Source organism: Oncorhynchus nerka, linkage group LG22 (genome assembly GCF_034236695.1).
Source record: "Oncorhynchus nerka isolate Pitt River linkage group LG22, Oner_Uvic_2.0, whole genome shotgun sequence".
Taxonomy (NCBI): Eukaryota; Metazoa; Chordata; class Actinopteri; order Salmoniformes; family Salmonidae; genus Oncorhynchus; species Oncorhynchus nerka.
In genome coordinates this window covers 76,262,621-76,275,140 of record NC_088417.1, presented here as the reverse complement: position 1 = coordinate 76,275,140, position 12,520 = coordinate 76,262,621, and the positions used below count along the sequence as shown (strand labels likewise).

The following is a 12,520-nucleotide window of genomic DNA, read 5'->3' as shown; positions in this document are numbered from 1 at the left end:
AGTGGTGCGTGCATATGTAGTCACTCCCCTTGCTATGAAGCCCCTAAATAAGATCTGGTGCAACCAATTACATTCAGAAGTCACATAATTAGTTAAATAAAGTCTACCTGTGTGCAATCTAAGTGACACATGATCTGTCACATGATCTCAGTATATACAGTGGGGCAAAAAAGTATTTAGTCAGGCACCAATTGTGCAAGTTCTCCCACTTAAAAAGATGAGAGAGGCCTGTAAATTTTCATCATAGGTACACTTCAACTATGACAGACAAAATGAGAAAGAAAAATCCAAAAAATCACATTGTAAGATTTTTAATGAATTTATTTCCAAATTATGGTGGAAAATAAGCATTTGGTCAATAACAAAAGTTTATCTCAATACTTTGTTATATACCCTTTGTTGGCAATGACAGAGGTCAAACGTAAGTCCTCACAAGGTTTTCACACACTGTTGCTGGTATTTTGGCCCATTCCTCCATGCAGATCTCCTCTAGAGCAGTGATGTTTTGGGGCTGTTGCTGGGCAACACGGACTTTCAACTCCCTCCAAAGATTTTCTATGGGGTTGAGATCTGGAGACTGGCTAGGCCACTCCAGGACCTTGAAATGCTTCTTACGAAGCCACTCCTTCGTTGCCCGGGCGGTGTGTTTGGGATCATTGTCATGCTGAAAGACCCAGCCACGTTTCATCTTCAATGCCCTTGCTGATGGAAGGAGGTTTTCACTCAAAATCTCACGATACATGGCCCCATTCATTCTTTCCTTTACACGGATCAGTCGTTCTGGTAGGTATGGTGTTCTTTGGATGCAACTAAGCATTCTTTGTCCTCCAAACACGACGAGTTGAGTTTTTACCAAAAAGTTATATTTTGGTTTCATCTGACATATGACATTCTCCCAATCTTCTTCTGGATCATCCAAATGCTCTCTAGCAAACTTCAGACGGGCCTGGACATGGCTTAAGCAGGGGGACACGTCTGGCACTGCAGGATTTGAGCAGGTCTACAATTTTGTTTCTGGTGTCCTTTGACAGCTCTTTGGTCTTGGCCATAGTGGAGTTTGGAGTGTGACTGTTTGAGGTTGTGGACAGGTGTCTTTTATACTGATAACAAGTTCAAACAGTTGCCATTAATACAGGTAACGAGTGGAGGACAGAGGAGCCTCTTAAAGAAGAAGTGTACCTATGATGAAAATAACAGGCCTCTCTCATCTTTTAAGTGGGAGAACTTGCACAATTGGTGGCTGACTAAATACTTTTTTGCCCCACTGTATACACCTGTTCTGAAAGGCCCCAGAGTCTGCAACACCAATAAGCAAGGCACACCACCAACGAAGCAGCACTATGAAGACCAAGAAGCTCTCCAAACAGGTCAGGGACAAAGTTGTGGAGAAGTAAAGATCAGGGTTGGGTTATAAAAAATATCCAAAACTTTGAACATCCCACGGGCACCATTAAATCCATTATGAAAAAATTGAAAAAATATGGTACCACAACAAACCTGCCAAGAGAGAGCCGCCCGCCAAAACTCACATACCAGGCAAGGAGGGCATTAATCAGAGAGGCAACAAAGAGACCAAAGATAACCCTGAAGGAGCTGCAAAGCTCCACAGCAGAGATTGGAGTATCTGTCCATAGGACCACTTTATGCCGTACACTCCACAAAGCTGGGCTTTACAGAAGAGTAGCCAGAAAAAAGTCATTGCTTAAAGAAAAAAATAAGCAAACACGTTTGGTGTTCGCCAAAAAGGATGTGGGAGACTCCCCAAACATATGGAAGAAGGTACTCTGGTCAGATGAGACTAAAATTGAGCTTTTTGGCCATCAAGGAAAACGCTATGTCTGGTGCAAACCCAACACTTGCCATAACCCGGAGAATACCATCCCCACAGTGAAGCATGGTGGTGGCAGCATCATGCTGTGGGGATGTTTTTCATCGGCAGGGACTGGGAAACTGGTCAGAATTGAAGGAATGATGGATGGCGCTAAATACAGGGAAATTCTTGAAGGAAACCTGTTTCAGTCTTCCAGAAATTTGAGAATGGGACGGAGGTTCACCTTCCATCAGGACAATGACCCTAAGCATACTGCTAAAGCAACACTAGGGGTGGTTTAAGGGGAAACATTTAAATGTCTTGGAATGGCCTACTGAAAAGGTCTGTCTAGTGTATAGATATAAGATCACATTTTTTGACCTTTTTTTTTAACCTTTAGGCAAGTCAGTTAAAAACAAATTCTTATTTTCAATGATGGCCTAGGAACAATGGGTTAACTGCCTTGTTCAGGGGCAGAACAACAGATTATAACCTTGTCAGCTCGGGGATGCGATCTTGCAATCTTTCGCTCTAACCACTAGGCAACCTGCCCCCCCCCCCTCTGCCCTGCAAGTTATGTCTGTCATATGCACCATATCTTTTTCTTGGCAATCCATGCCTTATGGTACTACAGATGTAGGATCTTAGTTTGATTTAAAAAGGCCTCTAACTCCTGTTCTACACAGCCAATGTAATAGGGCTACAGGTCAACAGGTCTGATGCAGACTGCAGACTGTCTGGGGCTGTAGTGAGGCTGTCTGAGGCTTTCTAGTGGTGAGGCTAAAAGTAAAATAAGTGCAAAAGTTGTTGAATTTTTTAATTATTCGTATTCTCCAAGACATTCCATTTAGTATGATATGTTACGTTTCTATGGAATGTATTAATTTGTGGATTCGCATGAATTTGCAAAACGTACAATATGTTGCGAATTCTAGCTAGGTGGCTAGGTGGCTAACGTTAGCTCGGCTAGGTATTAGGGTTAGGCGTTAGGGTTACGTTTAGGAATTAGGTTAAAGGGTTAAGGTATAGGGTTAGGGGAAGGGTTAGCTAACATGCTAAGTAGTTACAAAGTAGCTAAAAAAGTGGTAAGTAGCTGAAAAGTTGCTAATTAGCTCAAATGCTAAAGTTGTCCATGAAGAGATTAGAACTCGTAACCTTTGGGTTGCTAGACATTCACGTTATACACCTAGCCATCCACCCCAACCAACCACCCTACTTTCATTTTTGCCTTAAGTAACCATCTGTCTTATGTAACAATACCAAACTTAATGTCTTACTAATTTGAGTGTCCCTCAAAGGTGGTCTAGAGTTTCACATGTGACATGCTTGTAGAAATTCGTAAAATGGATTTAAGGTTCCCCAGCCACTGGAGTGCTGCTTCTGGATGAGCACTTTATTGTTTGCTTATGGCTTTATACAACTCGTTGAGTGTGGTCTTAGTGCCAGCATTAGTTTGTGATGGTAAATAGACTGCTATGGAAAATATTGATGCAAACTCTCTTGGTAGGTAGTGTGGTCTACAGCTTATCATGAGGTACTCTATGTTTTTTCAGTTAATTCTTTTTTAAGGGAACTTCACTGATTCAAAAGCTCTGGTCCTTAGACAGAAATTGAATCTAAAAGGCTTATATCAGATCACGTATCAAAGAGCTGTCACGTCCTGATCATGGAAAGCCTGTAATTTCTATGGTAGAGTAGGTCAGGTGTGACATGAGGTTTTAGTCTAATTTATATTTTCTATGTGGGGTCTATGTTTTATTTTCTATGTTGGGGTTTGTGTATGATTCCCAATTAGAGGCAGCTGGTAATCGTTGTCTCTAATTGGGGATCATACTTAAGTTGCATTTTTCCACCTGTGGGTTATGGGATATTGTTTGTCTATGTATAGTTGCCTGCGAGCACTATAGTAGCGTCACGTTTCGTTTTGCGCTTTATTGTTTTCTTTGAGTTTCACTTCCATATAAAGAGGATGGAACCATACCACGCTGCGTCTTGGTTCACTTATTATAACGATTGTGACAAGACAGTGTCAGACAGACAGTGTGAGACAAACTTGCTTCTTGCCAGGCAACAGAGTTGAATTCCTGCACCAGCACTGGCGTAGCACACACCCCCGAGCCCAGAGATAGCATAGCATATGAAAGAAATGTTAAGAATTACAGGAAAATAGCTTTAAAACTGCAACATTTTCTCTCAACCTCATGGCAAAATGTGTGGAATAGCAGGAAATTATCTCAGATTCTTGAAAGTCGGGACAACCCTTGTCCATCAGGGAAACTTTATTTTTATCGTAAAAAAAAATAAGGATTTTGTTGCATAATGTTTTTGCTTAAAATTGACATTTAGTGGAATTTTATAGGGAAAAGATTTGTTTGGGGATTTTTCAAAATACTTTCAATATTATTAATTTCCATGTCGGCTCAATGCTTGGAAATTCCCTTGTTTGGAGCAAAGGATCACAATTATAAACTCTTCCAAGAAGTAAAACAAATTCTAAAAACTGCCAATAATGGATATTAACAAAAAAATGTAGTTTCTTGCAATAGCGTGCTCTGACTTTAAATAATTATTTCTCGCAAGACTGTGGTTCCTAAAACGTTTGTCCGGAGATTTGGATAACTCCATTAGGTTTGTCTATAATCCTAAATTAATCAGGAAGGAGCAGGGTCAGCTATACCATTACCCCTTATTCATGTCTTCATTACATATAGTACAATAAGACACTCATGGTCTATAAAGTTCTCTGTTTTTTTATCGATTTAAACATACAATACTCGAACCACCATTGTCACAATCATAACAGCATGATCGTTACACAGTTGTACCTCGTCCTTGGGATAATACAAGGCCACTCTAAATGTGCAGTTTTGTCTCACAACACCATGTCACAGATGTCTCAAGTTTTGAGGGAGTGTGCAGTTGGCATGCTGACTGCAGGAATGTCCACCAGAGCTGTTGCCAGAGAATTTAATGTTAATGTCTCTACCATAAGCCTCCTCCAACATCATTTTAGAGAATTTGGCAGTACGTCCAACCGGCTTCACAACTGCAGACCACATGTAACCATGCCAGTCCAGGACTTCCACATCCGGCTTCATCACCTGCGGAATCGTCTGAGACCCACCACCTGGACAGCTGATGAAACTGTGGGTTTGCACAACCGAAGAATTTCTGCAGAAATTATCAGAAAAGCATCTCTGAACACTCATCTGCATGCTCATCATCCTCACCAGCAAGCAATGCTTGCTGTTTGAAGCACATTGGCTAGGAAAAGCTCCCTAGAAAGGCCAAACCTAGGAAGAAACCTAGAGAGGAACCAGGCTATGAGGGGTGGCCAGTCCTCTTCTGGCTGTGCCGGGTGGAGATTATAACAGAACATGGCCAAGATGTTCAAATGTTCATAAATGACCAGCATGGTCAAATAATAGGTCTGGGACAGGTAGCACGTCCGGTGAACAGGTCAGGATTCCGTAGCCGCAGGCAGAACAGTTGAAACTGGAGCAGCAGCACGGCCAGGTGGACTGGGGACAGCAAGGAGTCATCATGCCAGGTAGACATGTGGCATGGTCCTAGGGCTCAGGTCCTCCGAGAGAGAGAAAGAAAGAGAGAAAGAGAGAATTAGAGAGAGCATACTTAAATTCACACAGGACACCGGATAAGACAGGAGAAGTACTCCAGATATAACAAACTGACCCTAGCCCCCGGACACATAAACTACTGCAGCATAAATACTGGAGGCTGAGACAGGAGGGATCAGGAGACACTGTGGCCCCATCCGATGATACCCCCGGACAGGGCCAAACAGGAAGGATATAACCCCACTCACTTTGCCAAAGCACAGCCCCCACACCACTAGAGGGATATCTTCAACCACCAACTTACCATCCTGAGACAAGGCCGAGTATAGCCCACAAAGATCTCCGCCACGGCACAACCCAAGGGGGGGCGCCAACCCAGACAGGAAGATCACATCAGTGACTCAACCCACTCAAGTGACGCACCCCTCCTAGGGACGGCATGAAAGAGCACCAGTAAGCCAGTGACTCAGCCCCTGTAATAGGGTTAGAGGCAGAGAATCCCAGTGGAAAGAGGGGAACCGCCCAGGCAGAGACAGCAAGGGCGGTTCGTTGCTCCAGAGCCTTTCCGTTCATCTTCACACTCCTGGGCCAGACTACACTCAATCATATGACCCACTGAAGAGATGAGTCTTCAGTAAAGACTTAAAGGTTGAGACCGAGTTTGCGTCTCTCACATGGGTAGGCAGACCTTCCATAAAAATGGAGCTCTATAGGAGAAAGCCCTGTCTCCAGCTGTTTGCTTAGAAATTCTAGGGACAATTAGGAGGCCTGTGTCTTGTGACCGTAGCGTACGTGTAAGTATGTACGCTAGAACCAAATCAAAGAGATAGGTAGGAGCAAGTCCATGTAATGCTTTGTAGGTTAGCAGTAAAAAAGCAGTGAAATCAGCCCTTGCCTTGACAGGAAGCCAGTGTAGGGAGGCTAGCACTGGAGTAATATGATCAAATGTTTTGGTTCTAGTCAGGATTCTAGCAGCCGTATATAGCACTAACTGAAGTTTATTTAGTGCTTTATCCGGGTAGCCGGAAAGTAGAGCATTGCAGTAGTCTAACCTAGAAGTGACAAAAGCATGGATTAATTTTTCTGCTTAATTTTTGGACAGAAAGTTTCTGATTTTTGCAATGTTACGTAGATGGAAAAAAGCTGTCCTTGAAACAGTCTTGATATGTTCATCAAAAGAGAGATCAGGGTCCAGAGTAACGCCAAGGTCCTTCACAGTTTTATTTGAGACGACTATACAACCATTAAGATTAATTGTCAGATTCAACAGAAGATCTCTTTGTTTCTTGGGACCTAGAACAAGCATCTCAGTTTTGTCCGAGCTTAAAAGTAGAAAGTTTGCAGCCACCCACTTCCTTATGTCTGAAAAACAGGCTTTTAGCGAGGTCAATTTTGGGGCTTCACCATGTTTCATTGAAATGTACAGCTGTGTGTCATCCGCATAGCAGTGAAAGTTAACATTATGTTTTCGAATGACATCCCCAAGAGGAAAAATATATAGTGAAAACAATAGTGGTCCTAAAACGGAACCTTGAGGAACACCGAAATTTACAGTTGATTTGTCAGAGGACAAACCATTCACAGAGACAAACTGATATCTTTCCGATAGATAAGATCTAAACCAGGCCAGAACTTGTCCGTGTAGACCAATTTGGGTTTCCAATCTCTCCAAAAGAATGTGGTGATCGATGCTATCAAAAGCAGCACTAAGGTCTAGGAGCACGAGGACAGATGCAGAGCCTCGGTCTGATGCCATTAAAAGGTAATTTACCACCTTCACCTGTGCAGTCTCAGTGCTATGATGGGGTCTAAAACCAGACTGAAGCATTTCGTATACATTGTTTGTCTTCAGGAAGGCAGTGAGTTGCTGCGCAACAGCCTTTTCGAAAAATATTGAGAGGAATGGAAGATTCGATATAGTTTTTTATATTTTCTGGGTCAAGGTTTGGCTTTTTCAAGAGAGGCTTTATTACTGCCACTTTAGTGAGTTTGGTACACATCCGGTGGATAGAGAGCCGTTTATTATGTTCAACATAGGAGGGCCAAGCACAGGAAGCAGCTCTTTCAGTAGTTTAGTTGGAATAGAGTCCAGTATGCAGCTTGAAGGATTAGAGGCCATGATTATTTTCATCATTGTGTCAAGATATATAGTACTAAAACACTTGAGTGTCTCTCTTGATCCTAGGTCCTGGCAGAGTTGTGCCGACTCAGGACAACTGAGCTTTGAAGGAATACGCAGATTTAAAGAGGAGTCCGTAATTTGCATTCTAATAATCATGATCTTTTCCTCAAAGAAGTTCATGAATTTATTACTGCTGAAGTGAAAGCCATCCTCACTTGGGGAATGCTGCTTTTTAGTTAGCTTTGCGACAGTATCAAAAAGAAATATAGGATGATCGAGCAGCAGTAAGGGCTCTTTGATACTGCACGGTACTGTCTTTCCAAGCTAGTCGGAAGACTTCCAGTTTGGTGTGACGCCATTTCCATTCCAATTTTCTGGAAGCTTGCTTCAGAGCTCGGGTATTTTCTGTATACCAGGGAGCTAGTTTCTTATGAGAAATGTTTTTATTTTTTAGGGGTTCAACTGCATCTAGGGTATTGTGCAAGGTTAAATTGAGTTCCTCAGTTAGGTGGTTAACTGATTTTTGTCCTCTGACGTCCTTGGGTAGGCAGAGGGAGTCTGGAAGGGCATCAAGGAATCTTTGTGTTGTCTGTGAATTTATAGCACGACTTTTGATGCTCCTTGGTTGGGGTCTGAGCAGATTATTTGTTGCAATTGCAAACGTAATAAAATGGTGGTCCGATAGTCCCGGATTATGAGGAAAAACATTAAGATCCACAACATTTATTCCACGCGACAAAACTAGGTCCAGAGTATGACTGTGACAGTGAGTAGGTCCAGAGACATGTTGGACAAAACCCACTGAGTCGATGATGGCTCCGAAAGCCTTTTGGAGTGGGTCTGTGGACTTTTCCATGTGAATATTAAAGTCACCAAAAATGTGAATATTATCTGCTATGACTACAAGGTCCAATAGGAATTCAGGGAACTCAATGAGGAATGCTGTATATGGCCCAGGAGGCCTGTAAACAGTAGCTATAAAAAGTGATTGAGTAGGCTGCATAGATTTCATGACTAAGAAGCTCAAAAAACGAAAACGTCATTTTTTTTTGTAAATTGAAATTTGCCATCGTAAATGTTAGCAACACCTCAGCCTTTGCGGGATGCACGGGGGATATGGTCACTAGTGTAACCAGGAGGTGAGGCCTCATTTAACACAGAAATTCATCAGGCTTAAGCCATGTTTCAGTCAGGCCAACACATCAAGATTATGATCAGTGATTAGTTCCTTGACTATAATTGCCTTTGAAGTAAGGGATCTAACATTAAGTAGCCCTATTTTGAGATGTGAGGTATCACGATTTCTTTCAATAATGACAGGAATGGAGGAGGTCTTTATCCTAGTGAGATTGCTAAGGCGAACACCGCCATGTTTAGTTTTGCCCAACCCAGGTCGAGGCACAGACACGGTCTCAATGGGGATACCTGAGCTGACTACACTGACTGTGCTAGTGGCAGACTCCACTAAGCTGGCAGGCTGGCTAACAGCCTGCTGCCTGGCCTGCACCCTATTTCATTGTGGAGCTAGAGGAGTTAGAGCCCTGTCTATGTTGGTAGATAAGATAAGAGCACCCCTCCAGCTAGGATGGAGTCCGTCACTCCTCAGCAGGCCAGGCTTGGTCCTGTTTGTGGGTGAGTCCCAGAAAGAGGGACAATTATCTACAAATTCTATCTTTTGGGAGGGGCAGAAAACAGTTTTCAACCAGCGATTGAGTTGTGAGACTCTGCTGCAGAGCTCATCACTCCCCCTAACTGGGAGGGGGCCAGAGACAATTACTCGATGCCGACATCTTTCTAGCTGATTTACACGCTGAAGCTATGTTGCACTTGGTGACCTCTGACTGTTTCATCCTAACATCGTTGGTGCCGACGTGGATAACAAAATCTCTATACTCTCTACACTCGCAAGTTTTAGCTTTAGCCAGCACCATCTTCAGATTAGCCTTAACGTCGGTAGCCCTGCCCTCTGGTAAACAGTGTATGATCGCTGGATGATTCGTTTTAAGTCTAATACTGCGGGTAATGGAGTCGCCAATGACTAGGGTTTTCAATTTGTCAGAGCTAATGGTGGGAAGCTTCGGAGTCTCAGACCCCGTAACCGGAGGAGTAGAGACAAAAGAAGGCTCGGCCTCAGACTCGACTAGCTGCTTAAAAGTTTCTGTCGGCTGAATGAGCGACACCGGTTGAGCATTCCTACATTTTCAGTCAGAAACCATGAGAAAGTTGTCCGGCTGTGGGGACCATGCGAGGGGATTTATACTAACGTTACTATCTGTACTTACTGGTGGCACAGACGCTGTTTAATCCTTTCCTACACTGAAATTACCCTTGGCTAACGATTGCGTCTGAAGCTGGGCTTGCAACACAACTATCTTCGCCATAAGGCGATCGTTCTCCTGTATATTGAGTACAGCGACTGCAATTAGAAGGCATCATGTTAATGTTACTACTTAGTTTCGGCTGTTGGAGGTCCTGACGAACCACGTCCAGATAAAGCGTCCGGAGTGAAAAAGTTGAATGAAAAAAAGTTGAGTGAGGGAAAAACCAAAAATATAAACGGTAATTAAAAAGTAAAAACCGTAAAGTTGTCAGGAAGCAAAGTAAGGTTGGCAACAACACACAGCAACACGTAAACCTCCCCAGTGTATTTATCCCTGTGTTTCCTGTCTCTCTGTGCCAGTTTGCCTTGTATGTTAGTCAAGTCAACCAGTGTATTTTTCCCGTACTCCTTTTGCTTTTATCTTTTTGTTAGTCTTCCTGATTTTGAACCCTACCTGACTCTGGACTACTTTCCCACCTGCCTGATCATCCTGTCTGCCCTGACCTTGATTCTGCCTGCCCTTCGGTACCTTTTGGACTCTGAACTGGTTTGGACCCTTTTGCCTGTCCACGACCATTCTCTTGCCTTACCCCATTGTATTAATAGATATTGTAAGACTCCAACCATATGCCTCCTGTGTCTGCATCTGGGTCTCTCCTTGTGTCAAGGTACTGAGCTCTAAAACAGCAACATTTTCTCCCAGCCTCATGACAAAATGTGTAAAACCGTATGAGATTCGCTATAAATACTGCACATTTTTCTTTCTGCCCCATGGAAGAAAAAATTCATCCTGAAGTAAAAGGGGGGTGAGGGGCTTACTCTAACCTTTCGGGGGCCGCGAAACTGCACTGCACTACTCCTCCCCAGCTAATACCCAAGTTCCTTTGGAAACATCACTCTAATCGCAAACATAGGCAAGGTTCTCACTTCTCACCAAAATTATATTTTTAAGATAGTGAGAGGGCCCTAAATGATAAGGAAACCATTTCTGTTTAGTCCTGTTTTACGGAGATATTGTGACATACAATAACTGTATTATGTGTGATAATGGGCTCTTTTACCAAATGACTCTGCCCTGCAAGTTATGTCTGTCACATGCATTTTATGTTTTTCCTGGCAATGATGTGGCTGTAGGATCTTAATTTGAGCACTCTATTGTTGCTGAGAATCTTCCTGCACCCTAGGAAATGCAGATGAGTTTTGTGATTTGCATAAATACACTGAAAGCCCACACTAACACACATATTAACAGTATTGCACTTTTCATGTAGTCGATGTTTGGCCATCTAATAGCCTAACCATCGATCAAGCAACATTATGGACTAACCGTTCAAATCCTGTTGCTGCAGGACTATTTTGATGTGACAATATAGGTCAAATTAAGATCCCACATACACTGGGGAGAACAAGTATTTGATACACTGCTGATTTTGCAGGTTTTCCTACTTCCTACAAAACATATAGAGGTCTGTCATTTTTATCATAGGTACACTTCAACTGTGAAAGACGGAATCTAAAACAAAAATCCAGAAAATCACATTGTTTGATTTTTAAGTAATTAATTTGCATTCCTTTGCATGACATAAGTATGTGATACGTCAGAAAAGCAGAACATAATATTTGGTACAGAAACCTTTGTTTGCAATTACAGAGATCATACGTTTCCTGTAGTTCTTGACCAGATTTGCACACACTGCAGCAGGGATTTTGGCCCACTCCTCCATACATTCCTTCTCCAGATCCTTCAGGTTTCGGGGCTGTTGCTGGGCAATACAGACTTTCAGCTCCCTCCAAAGATTTTCTATTGGGTTCAGGTCTGGAGACTGGCTAGGCCACTCCAGGACCTTGAGATGCTTCTTACGGAGCCACTCCTTAGTTGCCCTGGCTGTGTGTTTCGGGTCATTGTCATGCTGGAAGACCCAACCACAACCCATCTTCAATGCTCTTACTGAGGGAAGGAGGTTGTTGGCCAAGATCTCGCGATACATGGCCCCATCCATCCTCCCCTCAATACGGTGCAGTCGTCCTGTCCTCTTTGCAGAAAAGTATCCCCAAAGAATTATGTTTCCACCTCCATGCTTCACGGTTGGTATGGTGTTCTGGGGTTGTACTCATCCTTCTTTTTCCTCCAAACACGGCGAGTGCATGGATACCCAGACCGAGGGTGATTGACCGTCATCTTGATCTTGAATAATTGGCCCAACAGTTGTTGCCTTCTCACCAAACTGCTTGCATATTGTCCTGTAGCCCATCCCAGCCTTGTGCAGGTCTACAATTTTATCCCTGATGTCCTTACACAGCTCTCTGGTCTTGGCCATTGTGGAGAGGTTGGAGTCTGTTTGATTGAGTGTGTGGACAGGTGTCTTTTATACAGGTAACGAGTTCAAACAGGTGCAGTTAATACAGGTAATGAGTGGAGAACAGGAGGGCTTCTTAAAGAAAAACTAACAGGTGTGTGAGCCGGAATTCTTACTGGTTGGTGGGTGATCAAATACTTACAGTATGTCATGCAATAAAATGCAAATGAATTACTTAAAAATCATACAATGTGATTTTCTGGATTTTTGTTTTAGATTCCGTCTCTCACAGTTGAAGTGTACCTATGATAAAAATGTAAGACCTCTACATGCTTTGTAAATAGGAAAACCTGCAAAATTAGCAGTGCATCAAATACTTGTTCTCCCCACTGT

The 12,520-nt window shown here is 42.9% G+C and overlaps 1 protein-coding gene across 2 annotated transcripts in view; it reads left to right on the top strand.

Annotated features, from left to right (window-relative positions):
• The window catches only part of LOC115105760 (dystrophin-related protein 2-like), a 28,751-nt gene that overhangs the window by 2,602 nt on the left and 13,629 nt on the right, over window positions 1–12,520 (top strand). The window lies entirely within an intron of this gene.